Source organism: Copidosoma floridanum, unplaced genomic scaffold (assembly GCF_036245765.1).
Source record: "Copidosoma floridanum isolate Cflo_tuat_1 unplaced genomic scaffold, Cflo_Japanese_pri ptg000006l, whole genome shotgun sequence".
Classification (NCBI taxonomy): Eukaryota; Metazoa; Arthropoda; class Insecta; order Hymenoptera; family Encyrtidae; genus Copidosoma; species Copidosoma floridanum.
Window position 1 is genome coordinate 24,975,737 of NW_028321883.1, and position 13,321 is coordinate 24,989,057.

At 46.9% G+C, this 13,321-nt stretch overlaps 1 protein-coding gene across 1 annotated transcript in view; it reads left to right on the forward strand.

Annotated features, from left to right (window-relative positions):
* LOC106640866 (protein O-mannosyl-transferase TMTC1) overlaps positions 1–13,321 on the forward strand; it is a 42,348-nt gene that overhangs the window by 1,286 nt on the left and 27,741 nt on the right. The gene's annotated exons all lie outside the window — the stretch shown is intronic.

Here is a 13,321-nt window from a genome sequence, read left to right on the forward strand (position 1 = left end):
GCTTTGTTTACCGTTGGCTTTTATTCCAACTGCTTTTTCCTTTTAGTGGGAAACAAAAAAAAAAGCATCATCGTATTTTTATGAAATTGGTATCCGATACGTTGGAAGTTTATAAGCATACAAATGCATTTTGGACACAGTAAGAGCATCAAGGGTGTTTCAATACAAGACCAAAGTAGCATCAATAGCACGTAACAATCACCTACGTACGGGGTTTGCATTGAAATAGGAATTGACATCATTATGGATGTGGATAAATTGCATTATTATTAATCAAGTAGTAAAATACGAGTTTGGTCAGCCGCACGTAACGTACGAGAATATTAACCTGATTTTGTCTTTTGTAACCGCTTAAAATATTGATTGGCACAGAACGAGTTGGTAGTACAAGTGATTGACACGAGACTGAATTATTGAATAACTGGTGCACAAACCGAATAAATAATATATGAAGAAGTAGTACAACAATTTTTCAATCAAACATGGACCTGCAATGAATTATCCTGGTTTTCCAATACTAAAATCGATTTGATATAAATTAAGTAGTACAATGCAAGTTTATTCAGACGTAATTCGTTTTTATATAGGTACGTACGACAACTTTTCAGTAAAACATGAATTTTACTAAGATAATTCAATTTTTTAAATCTCAATCACGTAATTCTGTTAGTGACTTTGAAGAGAATTCCAGATTTTTCAAATTTAAATCTAATAAATACAAAATGAGTGATGTAATGAAAGTTTGATAAAAGTTTTTCGAATTAAATGAGTTATTAAAGTTATTTACTTTATTGTTAATTTTTAAGTTAAACGTTACGCAAAATTGAGCTAGTGAAAAATAAGTTATTAACATTTTTTTATCAAATATAAATGCGCTATTTATTCGAGCATCCAATGTTTAAATATAATTTACGCCAAGACAAGTAGTACAATACGAGTTTGGTCAGACATGCCATACAATATAATTTATTATACGTATTTACAACTGTAACTACGTAAAATATAATTTCTATGATCAGGAAAATAAAGCAGGTAAATAACTAGTAAATAAATTGAACGTGTAAGAAACAAGTAGAAAAGCAACTGTTTGGTCAGACATCAATTAATGGCGAGTATTGATTTATTAGATTAATCAAATTAATTTTAATTTGTTTTCAAAAGCATGAATAAAACTTATTTACCATGGTTCTTAGTATAAATAATTAAATGATAACCTGTTTAATAAATTGAGCTAAAACAAGTGGTACAAAAACTTTTTGGTCAGACACAAATTTTTAACAATATTTGGACTTTTAATATTCAAGTGAAGTTTACGTAAATTAAGTAATATAAAGCAAGTTTAAACAGGCATTTACGCAAACATTTTTATTAAAAAAACAAATTAAAATTTTTATTTGTACATTAAATTATTAATTTATTTGTGAAAAAAAAAAAAAAAATGTTCAAAGCTAGTAGGAAGTTAATTAAACTTTTGATGAAAAAGAAACCGTATCAACACGTTCGAATTCATAATGAATTAGCAAAAAATGCACGGAGCTCGTAAATGAGTAGTATTATACGAGTTTGTTCAGACGCAAGACGATATGTTATCAAGTTGTTAAAGTTTTTCCATCTCACGTAGACCAGTTTAAAATACTTGAAATCTTTTATGATAATAAAACGTTTTTAATCAGAATTAACGATCTCACGTATAGTGTAAATAAAAGTAAAGCGTGGAAAACGAGTAGTAAAAGGGGTTTTCGATCAGCCATGAATGTCGGCGAGGAGCACTCGAGGAGTTTTGCTCAAGTTACTCATTCCGAAAACACCACCGCAACGCAAATTTGATGACATAAGCTACATGTGGGCTACACGTCTCTCGCACTTATTGTTACCGTCGAGGACGCGAACTTGCGAATTTCAGAGACACGCGCGCGCGCACCACTTCAAGTTCAACTTGCCAACGCAACCCGGCAGCTCGTCACGCTCGCGAGTGACATTCACCTACGACCAGTGTCAGCGCCGTGTGCCACCCATGACACGACATTACCAGTGATGGTTTACCATTTACTTATTTTTTTTTGCGTTTGATAATACCCGAAATCATTGAAGGAAACCAGCTTGGGTGAAACACGTTTTATTTGGTCCCCTCGATGCACACACACACGAAACTTAACACCCGTACAAATTGCACTGGGCATGGAAGGCAATAGGTACTCGGGATGAAAAAAGCGGGTCGAGTGCACGCGAAGGAAAATCGAAAGAGAGCGAATAAGAGTGTAAACGCAAAGAAAGCCGTATCGAGCCGATAAAGAGGGAGAGGGAGAAAGAACGGAGGGGTTGTGTCATCGATTTATACGCAATTTCGCGTTGCCCCCGACAACGACACCAAGCATTGTTATTAAGGGGTGCGTATTAAGTCGATGTCGTGCTTCAGACAGGTGAGCCCAAATCGCTTAGCTCCGCGGATGGAAGGGGGAGTAAAGCACGAGGGTGGAAGCCAAGCACTGCACTCTCAGGTCCTTTCGTGACTTGTCTGGCTCAGGTGGGCTGCGACTCGATCTGATTTACCCAGCACGCCAGCCTCTCCGCATTATAATTATCTACGAATCCCTACACGTGCTCGCAACTATTACACACACACACACACACACTCATAATGTAACCCCTCCCTGTACTATATAATACACTATCCCGAGCTCCACGTATTGAAAATAAAATTTCTTATTCGTATAACCTCGAGCCCTTTGTTTTTCCCCTCCACGCGATATAGCTCCAACGCAATTTAACAATTTACATCTTGGGGTGGATTATTTATTTCCTTTGAATCACCGATAAATTAACAATTTTTTTTTCTCGCAATCAAAAGCCATTCAATGACCACGTGGTGCGATATTTTACCTTTTCCGCTCATTATTCGAAGCGCGTAGACCCACCGCGACACACACGATGCACTGATTCAACGCGCGAACCGATTTACGGGGAAATTTATCGGAAGATCGGGAAGCGCGTGGGGTGAAAAAGCGGAGCGATCGTTTTATTCGACAAGTACCCGGCACCGATGTACAGAAAGAATATGTGCGGGTATTTGTCTTGCGGGGAAAGCGAGGAGAGACACCGCCGCCGCACGACAGCCGACAGCGCGACATAACTCAAGGGAGGGTGAGCGTATAGGCCGGAGCGGAGGAGAGAGAAACTCATGCGAACTATCGGGTGGGAGGGGGGTATATATAAGACAGCCTCGGGGCTGGATGCTTGTCCGTGACGCCGTGCAGTGAGAGAGGGAGGGCTCCTTCCCTCGCGTTCGCGTGTGGCGTGTCCTTGTCACATTAATGGCAAAAGCAGACGCCGCGCGGGCTGTGTGCATGTTCTTGCTGTCACTGCTGGCGGGGCTTCCTGCTCGACTGGCTCTCTCTCTCTCTCTCTCTCTCTCTGCGCTCCAACTTATATATAAAAACTATACCGTGCAGGCGTTCCCTTATACACTTGTATGCATGCAATAAAAGTGTACACGGGACCTATACCGAGAGAAGCCAACTCCGTACCTGTGGCCGTGTACCACTTATATACATATACACACGGGGAGAAAAGTGTTTGTACAGGAAAGTCTTTTGCTTTTTTTTTTTTTCTTCTCTAGTGGCAGCAAAGTCGACGGCTCGTCTATAGCTCATCGGGGGGGCTAATTGACGCAAAAAAAACAAAAAAAAAAAAAAAACCTCGAAAGATAGGATTTCTCGGTCGCCTAATTAGATGATGGGCCAGCCGAGGAGGATGGGGTAAAGATAGGTACGCCGCGTTTAATTGGAGATAGTAATTGCGCGGTGCAGCGATGTGTCTACGGGAACATCGAAGGGTGGGACGGGGAACGGGGGGGAAACACAATTGATGGCGAAATTGAAGCGTCTCTCGTTACATTGCATTGTGCTCGCCCGTCACTTACCAACCACCCGCGTACGTGTGTGCATCCATGATACATGTACACATATACCCATCGCATAGAGAGAGATACTCGTCACTGCTATTGCATACATACATACGCATCGTGGCATACAATTGTATGATTGACAACTGGTGCGTATATCCTATTGATTTGGCTCGTGTTTCACTCCGTCCGTAAATTTGTATGATCTATTGTAATAAGGGGCGTCAAAATCAACGCGATAAAAACGAGACTGCACGGAGAAAATGATAATTACGAGGACGCTCGAAATAATTCGAGAGGATCAGCAGAGACGGGGAAGGAGGAGGAGGAGGAGTAGGTCTGGTCGGTTGACTGCTAGGCAGGCGAAAGGTACATGCATAATTGATGAAACCCGAAAAGGGTTGGAGAGTAGAGGGAAGGGAGGATTAAGCTCCCCCTCCCGGAGAATGGCTGTGAAATCAATTTGGAAACAATCGCGGATTAGGTCGAAGGGTGGAGGTTTTGCTGCGCCGCGCCGAGACAGCTGCCTGCGCTTCTTGCTCGATGTAACCAGCAACAACAACATAAACAGCCCATACATCAGACACGCGGCAGAGGGGGTGGGGGGAGTTGTAGTCGCGGGCACAGCCATTATCTAATACCAGCGAGTCACTATCAGTTGCCAAGAGAGCTCCGAGAGAGGCGCATATACTGTACAGAGCCAGCAATTTACCTTTAAAGTGCACCCCTTTCCCCCCCGACCAACCCTGCACCTGTACCAGCGTAATCTGTTTAAACTCCCCGGAACAATGTACGCGGGGGGTAAAGCGAGCGCGCGAACGTTATCTCAGCCTTGCCGCTTCTCCTGCGCTCAGCCGGCCTATACCCCGTATACATATACAGGAGAGAGCGCGCGCGAGCTTAGCCCTTATACCCACCCCCGACGTCTCGGGGGCCAAAACACTCGGATGTTTATCGAGGAGTGTGTGCAAGCCACTTTGGCCAAGCTTCCTCCTCTGGATGTTCTATATGTATATCTATATCTCCGTTTTATCCCACGTAAGCCGGTGCCGATTTGCAGGGCTTAAGGAACCTTTTTTCTCTTTCTTTTGTCGGGAAAAAAAATGATACCTCGGTGTACAGGCTGGTTCCGTTCAAATTGCCAAAGAGAGGGCCCGTGGGGGAGTGGAAAGGGAGCGAGGACGGTTGACCTCGGGTTTGTCGGGGGTGTCTGGCGATCCGTCTTGCGAGAGCAATTGGCTCGAGGAATACCGAAGGGAAGGAAGGAAGGAAACTATAGAGAGAGGAAGGTGTATCGCAGTGTGTATAGGCTCGAGAAACCAATAGGAAGGAAGAGGTGGGTCGAACGATACAGAGGATAGCGAAGAGAAGTAGCTTGGCACGCGAGCGTGTGTACAGCCCATGCAGAGAAGTGGCGGCAACGGAGCAGGTGTGTATATATACATAGGCAACGTGAAGCGGGCGAGCCAAGCCCTGGTAATTGTTTTTGCGCCTCTGCTGGCCAATTATCGGTTTGGCCCCCGCAAGCTTGTACCCCTTATGCCCCCGTCCGTCTATCCGTCCTCCCGTTCCACCCCTTTTACACGTATGCAGCAGGCCGGCAAATGCAATCTGTTGTGCTTCTGCCTCGGCTGCTTACTCACGCTCGAAATCCTCGAGCCCCTCCTCTGCTTTTATTTTCCGAGCGGACCACGCGTATACATTGCAATCTCGCCCGTCCGATTGCCAAAAAGAAAAGATATCGTATGCCCGCGTAAAAGCTAAAAATTATTTGCCAGCTCGCCCGGACACGCGTGTCTGGTGTAGATAGATAGGGCGAAGATAAAAGCTGTGGTCGTTTTTGCGAGGCGGCGTATAAAATTTGCACGTGTTCGTCCGTATGAGCGGGCATATCGACCCGCGGGTGCCGTAATTTTGGTAATTAGCGTATATATAGGGGGGAAAGAGCTACGCGTGTCCGTGTGCGCTGCGATGGATCAACCTAGATATAAAAAATGCACGCTTTCGACGTTCCGGCTTTCTGCCGGTGATTGTGAAAGGGGGGTCGGCTTTAAAAATAACGAGCGTTCGGCTGCTCATTCGCGGCTTTGGGGATGCCCGACAATCCGATGTAGTGTTTGGGCTCCCTCTCTTTCCCCGGTGGACAAGCGACCGTGTCACTGATCTATATACATATATAGCACACTCTGCTGGGCTACCCTCTTTCGGTCCAGTGTGCCTGCCCGCAGCCACCCTCTTTGCGGTATCGGGTAGTGATTCGCGTGTGCGAGCCGATACATTGCTAGCGCTGCCTTTGCAGGCTCACTTCTGCCCAGTACTCCCTGGTGGGGCGCAGAGCAGTAAACTGCAAACACTAGCGCGTAAACACACGTACGTGCGCGTAGAGGATCGTGGTATCGAGAGTTCGGATGCCACCTTGCGTGATCGTGTGCGTGTATTGCTTCTGTGTGTGCCGACGCGAGGCCTTTTACGTAAAAACGTTTTGCCCAAAGCCAAAGTTATTTACTCGCAAACATGCCTGTGGCTTATGATTTTACTGGGTTTTTTTTTTTTTCTTTCTTTTTTCTACGATGTAACGTGTGCATTCGACGCTCTGTTGGTGGTAGAAAAAAAAAAAAAAAATGAAATTGCCACGGAACTGATGGAACTTCTATTTTAATTGACGTTGATTTTTTTTAACAGTTTTGTTGTGCAATGTCCAGTGACGTGAACGAAAAGTACCTTTTTTCGCTGTTTTCGTACTTTTTTAATCCACAAGTTTTTTATTCCGCTTTTTGTCATATTTTCTTGATTGTTAAAACTTTCAACCATGAGCTGACACTGATTTTGTTAAAACTTATAAAAAATTGTGTTTAAGCTTCAAAGTACCAACAAATCTTTTTCTTCTCGGGTGAAATGAAAAAGTCAAAAGAAAATGCTACACGTCGGACGGATCCTCAACTGTTTCCCAGAATTCACTAGTGCGAAAAGTCCATTTGTACAGTCCAATTATTTGTAAAAGCGTAAATTTCTTTCCTTTCTGATGAAACTACTCTTTGATTGCGAACCACACGTACTAAATTGAAGCTCGATCGGCTGAAAACTACAATCACGAGCTTTCAAAATCACCGCGAACACATTTCTTTTTTTTTTTTTTTTTTTTTTTTTTTTTTTTTTTTTTTTCGAACCAAATTTAATGAAACTCGTTAAACTTGAGAAAAAGAAACGAAGCTACAAGGATCATCGCCAAAGTACACCCAAAAGCGTGATAAAAAAGCTCGAGGTTACCCTGGCACTCGACCGAGGCTAATAATTGTCGCGGAAACTCGGGACAATCGCACCCAACCAACGGTAACACCGCCAGAGCCGAGAGTACGTAGGTGTAAATAGCACACGTGTGGGCGAACATCGGCTCCAACACCAACAACAACGGCAACAACAACAACAATGGTACGACGGTGGTGGGAACGAAACTTGTTCAATCGGTCGCGCTGCAATTCTGAACGAGGACGCGAAGGGTGTGCACACGAGGGGCTTCCATCGAGGCTTTACAGCGACAAACAGCACGCGCCGTTATACACATATATATACATACCATAGCGCACTCGGCAAGAGTGCCTGGAAACTCTATACCCTGCAGAGACGCGCATTCGGCACCATGGAACGTCAGCCAAGTTGGAGGGGTGGGGGAGGGTGTGAAATCGAGCTGCAAGCGAGGATTAGCTTCTCTGTCGTTGTTATTGTTGCTTCTACCGTGTGTGCGGCGCGAGTAGGCCTCTCGGCCCCCGTTGCCACCGTCAGTTTGCACTCACTTACCCTAATTAACTGAAAATCACCAGCGTACACGGCGTAGCATCACGTCAGTCTGTCGCCGGAAGCTACGAGCACTCCTTCAGCCACCACTGTATAATACGTAACTTATTGGCTATCGACGAGCAGTGATTTTTCAAAATCTCCCAACAACGGTACATCAGCAAATAACTAAAAATCATAGGTGGAACGAAAGAACAAGGTGTGGGGGTGGGGGGGAAGGTTTGATCTTTCGGTGCTTTGGAAACAACGGGAGGCAGCAGTTGCAGCGATTCAAGTTAACCGCACACGTAAAAGAGCGAGCATTGCGGCCGCGCTCGATTCAGGCTCCCGGCCACGTCCGCCCGAGAGAGTGAAGCAGCAGCTGCGTGCGCTCCGAGCAGTACCTAGATGGACTTGGCCGGTACGTGAGCCACCCCCTGGAATTGCCGAGGGACTCCGTATACGTACGTGTGTGCAGGCCGGGCTCGACTCGCCGAAACTTGTCTCACCCCCCCCGTCCACTCGTTCCTCCGCTCCTCTTGTTTATCCTCGGACACTTTTGTTCCGGCACCCGCGGCTTTGTCGATCCTTACTTTTCACTCTTGACTCACCGCCGGGGTTTAAACTTTTCATCCCCCCCCCCTCTCCCATCACACTTGGGATTCCGCCAACGCGCGCCGCTCTCCAAAAGCATGGTGGGTCACTCCCGACGCGCGAATCACAAAAAAAATTGTACACACGCACGCAGCTTAATGGGGGAAAAATTAAGGCAGCTGCGTGGTCGCAATCAGGCGGAACGGAACTGATTGCGCTTGGGAGGGGTGGCGGCGAGTTCATTAAAAAGTTGTTGCTCGCCATAGCAACGTGGCGCATAATGTAAAATTGCGAGTTTGGTCGGAGGACAGTGGCGCGGCTGAGCGAACGAGGCGTCGGGCCGTTCCAATTTTGAACTCATCTCGCGTCTTTCCCTCGAGTTTTTTTTTCTTTTTTTTTTTTCAGCGCCCGTTTATTCCTCATAGCCGCGGTGTTTCAACTCTCTAGCATCCATTCCCGGGCTCTCTGCTCTTTTGGCCCCATCATAACTCTCTCTCTCTCAGGTTACGTCCACCTACCCGCTGCACTTATTTGTACCTAATTGTTCCCTCTGCCGTCGTTTCCCCTTTTTCGTCGACGGCGGTGGCTCATTCCGCTCCCTTTGTCCTTTCATTTTTTACTTCCGTCGCGGCGAACGATTACGACTGGCCTTTCTTTGCATATTCATTCCCTCCCACCCATTTTTTTTTTTTTTTCATTGTCTCGCGTCAGCCGGAGACGGAGAAAAGAAAGGCCCGAGCAAACTTTTGTCCTCCATTCATAAATCGCTCAATCGTCGGTCGCGCGCACATGTATATATACCACCACCACCCCCCCTCCCCAACCCCTTTCTCCGTTATATACCACGGCAATAATAACTCATCGACCAGCGCCTCGGCTATTAATCCCACCGGCAGAACGAACCACTTACTCCATACGTACACGCGGAGCATGTCCTTTCCCCCCCCCCCTATACCTGCCCCTATCTGTAGATCGACCGGTAATTGGGTCGGTACGCCTTTGCGCGCGTGGAATGCGAAACGACGCTGGACTGTAAATCAAACGCGCGCGCGAACAAAAGGGCAGATTATTGCCGGAGATATGGGAATAAGGGAGGAGAGACGTTATAGAGCTGCCGGAGTATCAAATGCAGTAGGGGAGGATGTATTACGAAGCGCGTGTCGAAGGAAAAAAAAAACGAAGAGCCGGTGTGCGTACGTCAAGTCGGCAGCGTGTCTTCGAGGAGGAGGAGGTAATCGTCATTAGAATGGGGCAGTGGCTCGAGTGACAGGAGGGCAGGACTACTGTGACGAGCGATGAACCCCTTCGCCCATCCTCCCCCGAGATACGGCACGAATTCTACTCTTCCGCCTCGGCGACATTTGCATGCATTAGAGGAAACGTCCCCCTATCTCTGCCGCTGTGTGTGCGCGCTATACCCACCGAGAGGGAGCTCGGGTCAATTTAGGATTGCCAAGTTGCAAAAAGGGACCAGGGAGTCCCGCAAGGCCCATCTTACCAACGGCTCAGCAAAGAGATGAAAAAAAACCCTCTCTATCTCGATTGACCCCGGCGAGAACAACGCGCTCGTTTCTTTTTTTCTTTTTTTCTTTTTTTTCTCTGCTCTTGGGTACGTTTGCATTATATATACCCTGCGCGTAATGTACTCCATTACGTGCGGGACAAAGCGACCTCGGGATTTGATGGCTCGAACTAGTAGGGAGATCCATCCAATTTCGAGAACTGTTTTAAACGAGGGTTTGGGGGGAAGAAGGTCTTTCAATTTTTTTTTCTCTCTCGCTTTAAAATTACATTCAAGTTTTCAGTGTCAAATGAAATGATTTTTTTCTTTTTTTTTTTTTTAATCTAAATTGGCAAAAAAACGAGCTCACGATGAGTATCTCTACGAGTGGATAATACCTACACCTGTATCTGGGAAAAGTGCAATCGGCAAGTCAGAGCGCGGAGGTGGAGGAAAGGTGGAGAAAAGCGCCGGGGGGATGGAAAAGAAAAAGAAAAAAGAAAACACCGAGCAACAGCAGCAGCAGCAGCTCCCTATATCCGGGAGGTAGGCAGGAACAGGCGAATAAAATTTATCGCCGGCCGCGCTTCCTCCCTCTCCATTTTCCCGCGATTTGCGCCTGCAGTCCCACTCTCTCTCTCTCTCTCTCTCTCTCTCTCAACCTGAAAAGCTTAAAAGCGCTCTTTCCTCCTGTGTTTCCACCCCCCCGCCTTCCGCCCTACCCATCAGAAAATTTTTATTTCTGCTCTTCCTATTTGTCTAGCCAGATCGCGATTCCCGGATTAAGCGTTTCTCTGTGTACACCCAACTGCAGGCACTTTCATCCCCCTTTCTTTTTCGCTTTTTCAAGCACGTATACCGTACCCCCATATAATCCTCCCCCCCGCTGCAAATTGCGAATGATAAATAAAGAAATTAACCCCTTGGAAGAGTTGATTCCTTCCTCTCGGCGCGAGATTTCTCTCCCCTTCTCTTAAAAAAAAAAAAAAATCTCTCTCTCGCTTGAATCCGATTTTTGCATCAGTCGCAAATTACCGGGGATTTCAATTGTCCTTTGGCGCTCCGAGTATAATGGTACAGCTATAGTCAGCGGAAATGAAGGTCGGAAGGGGATGAAGAAAGAGGAGAGAGGGTGAGACAGGTGGCAGGGATTATGTCACACCGGAGAGCATATTTGACAGGGGGGATCGGCCCTTCCTAGCAGGCCCTCGGAGACAAATATGGGATAAGGTGCAAGCGAGCGAGAATTTTCTTCCCAGGAAACACGTCCCCCTCCCCCCACTTTTCACGAAGCGAAGTGCGTCTTTCTCGGTACACACACACACACAACAGGGAGCTCGAGGGGGTGACAGAGGAAAGACGCGTATAGTAGCACCGCGTCAAGCAGGCATCGTATTTTCCCGTAACGCGGCTACGAGTGGGGGATGCTGCTGAAATTGCGAGCTTTGTTCGCGTCACGAACCGAACTTCTCTCTCTCTCTCTCTCTCTCTTTGTCGCCATTCTTTTCATACCCTTTTTTCATTCTTCGTACCCTCCTTCCGCGGCATTCTTTTTCCTTTTTTCATTACTCCCGGTAAGACAACAAATCTTCGCGATTTCTTCGCCCTGTCGATTTTTCCTTTATACCCGGCAACAAGAGCTTCGACTCGATATACGAATCTCGTGCGCGTTATCTTTACGCGGATTTCATGTGTAGTGTATACGTATACACCTCGTACGCTCAAAGTGAAGATGTACAGGGAGAAGGGGGAGGGGTGGCAAAAAACGAGAAATTAAACAGCCACGACGAAACGGCACAGCTGTATCCCAACAGTGGATGTCTTATACAACTCTTGTTGGCATTACTCGCACATTATTGTTTGTATGAACGCGTATACGTATGTACAATATTGTTGTTTCCCGCGAATGAAAAGAGCAAATAACCAAGGAAATAAAACACACGTACGTGACAGTGTAGAACCTTGGGGCTGGCCGAAGAGTATATATAAGTTGGAGGGAAGAGAAGTGACCGAGGAAAGTTTTAATCGCTAATTAGAGGCTGAGTGTAGGTATACGTTACGTGCCTGTATCCGTATAACCGGCAGTCTGGAGGTGTCTGCGGTCCCCCCCCCCCACCTTTGCTTTGCACCCGCATAAAAATTATCGTCCGTCGAAAGGGACACTTGGAGGGGCAAGAGAGGCATGTATATACATATATGTACCCTAAGTAAGTAGACAGGAGAGCGACTCGAGGGACTTTTACCACGAGACGGTACGTATATATGTATACATGGACCGGTCTATATACGGGAGAAGAGGGTGGCATAATGTATAAGGAGTCTCCCGGACACGTAGACGCGATGTGTCCGCCCTAATGCCGGCTACGCCTCGGCGCCCCCTTTCTCTCTCTCTTTTCGCTCATCCTAATGACGCCACTTTGTCGGTTTATCACGTGTGCCCCCCGGCATACGCCATCGGCTCTGCCAACTCTCCTTTCGACGCCATATACCCTCCACCTCGTATTACAAATTTCGCAAGAAAATTCCCACCCCCCATCCCCCTCCGGCCCTCCTTCCAACTCTGCGGTACATGCATTCTACAGCACGCACACGTGTACAAGCGCTTACGTATACCTGCCTCCGCCGGAGAGCTTCGCTCGCTCTACTTTCCACCTACTTTTCCGGCTCCTTGAGCCCCTGAAATATTCAAAAAGACCGAAACCTCAATTTTTTTTTCCCCCCTCCCCCCTCCCAGTCATTTCATTTTTGATAATCCCCCCCGAGTGTACACGTGTATACCCTGTATCGTGGAAAAGTCGTTCCGTGACACGCTCTCTCCCCCTCTTTTAAAGTGCCTGCCCTATTTGCGGTCGGAATATCATGTAGGGTCGATCGGGTTGAGAGCGATATTCGGCACGCGGCGAAAGAAGAAACCAACAACCTGTGATTTTCAACGCTCGACGATTTAATGGGAACAACAGCAACGAAACCAATTTCGCGCGTATAGATGCAACGGCACGTGAAAACAGATGCAAAGTACACGTTTCGAATCGAAAGAGCAAAGGGGCGAAAAATCTAAGGGATGGGCACAAAGGGAGGGGCTTATCGTTCGGGCAGCCGGATCTAAGGAAGAGAAAAAAAAAGGGGGGGGGAGACGATGGGGGTCCAAGAGCAAAGACTCGGCAAGTGTCGCCGTGGTATCGGAGCTCTCGTTTTTTCCTCGGCAGTTGTTCCCGAGATTGTAAGGGTGGAGGGAGGTGGGGTGAGATTGCAAGAGGGAAGAGAGCACACACACTGGCCGCTCCGAGCCATTAAACGCATTGTCGTCTCGCGCGCTATCGCGGTCTCTTTTATTCTCCAACTTTGGATCGTTGAGCGCGCCCGTGGGTGTGTGTACGCCCATTCTCCGAAATCTCGAACTTTCCCCCGCGAAATAAGTAGGTACGCGCTTTCGTTTGGGGTGTGTATATGCGCGCATGAGTTATACAGAGGGAGGGGGTGGGCGTGTGTCGCAGTGACGAGCGAACATCGAAAGCGCTCGCGGAAGAGGCAGCGCGAATAATAAAAAAGGCAGC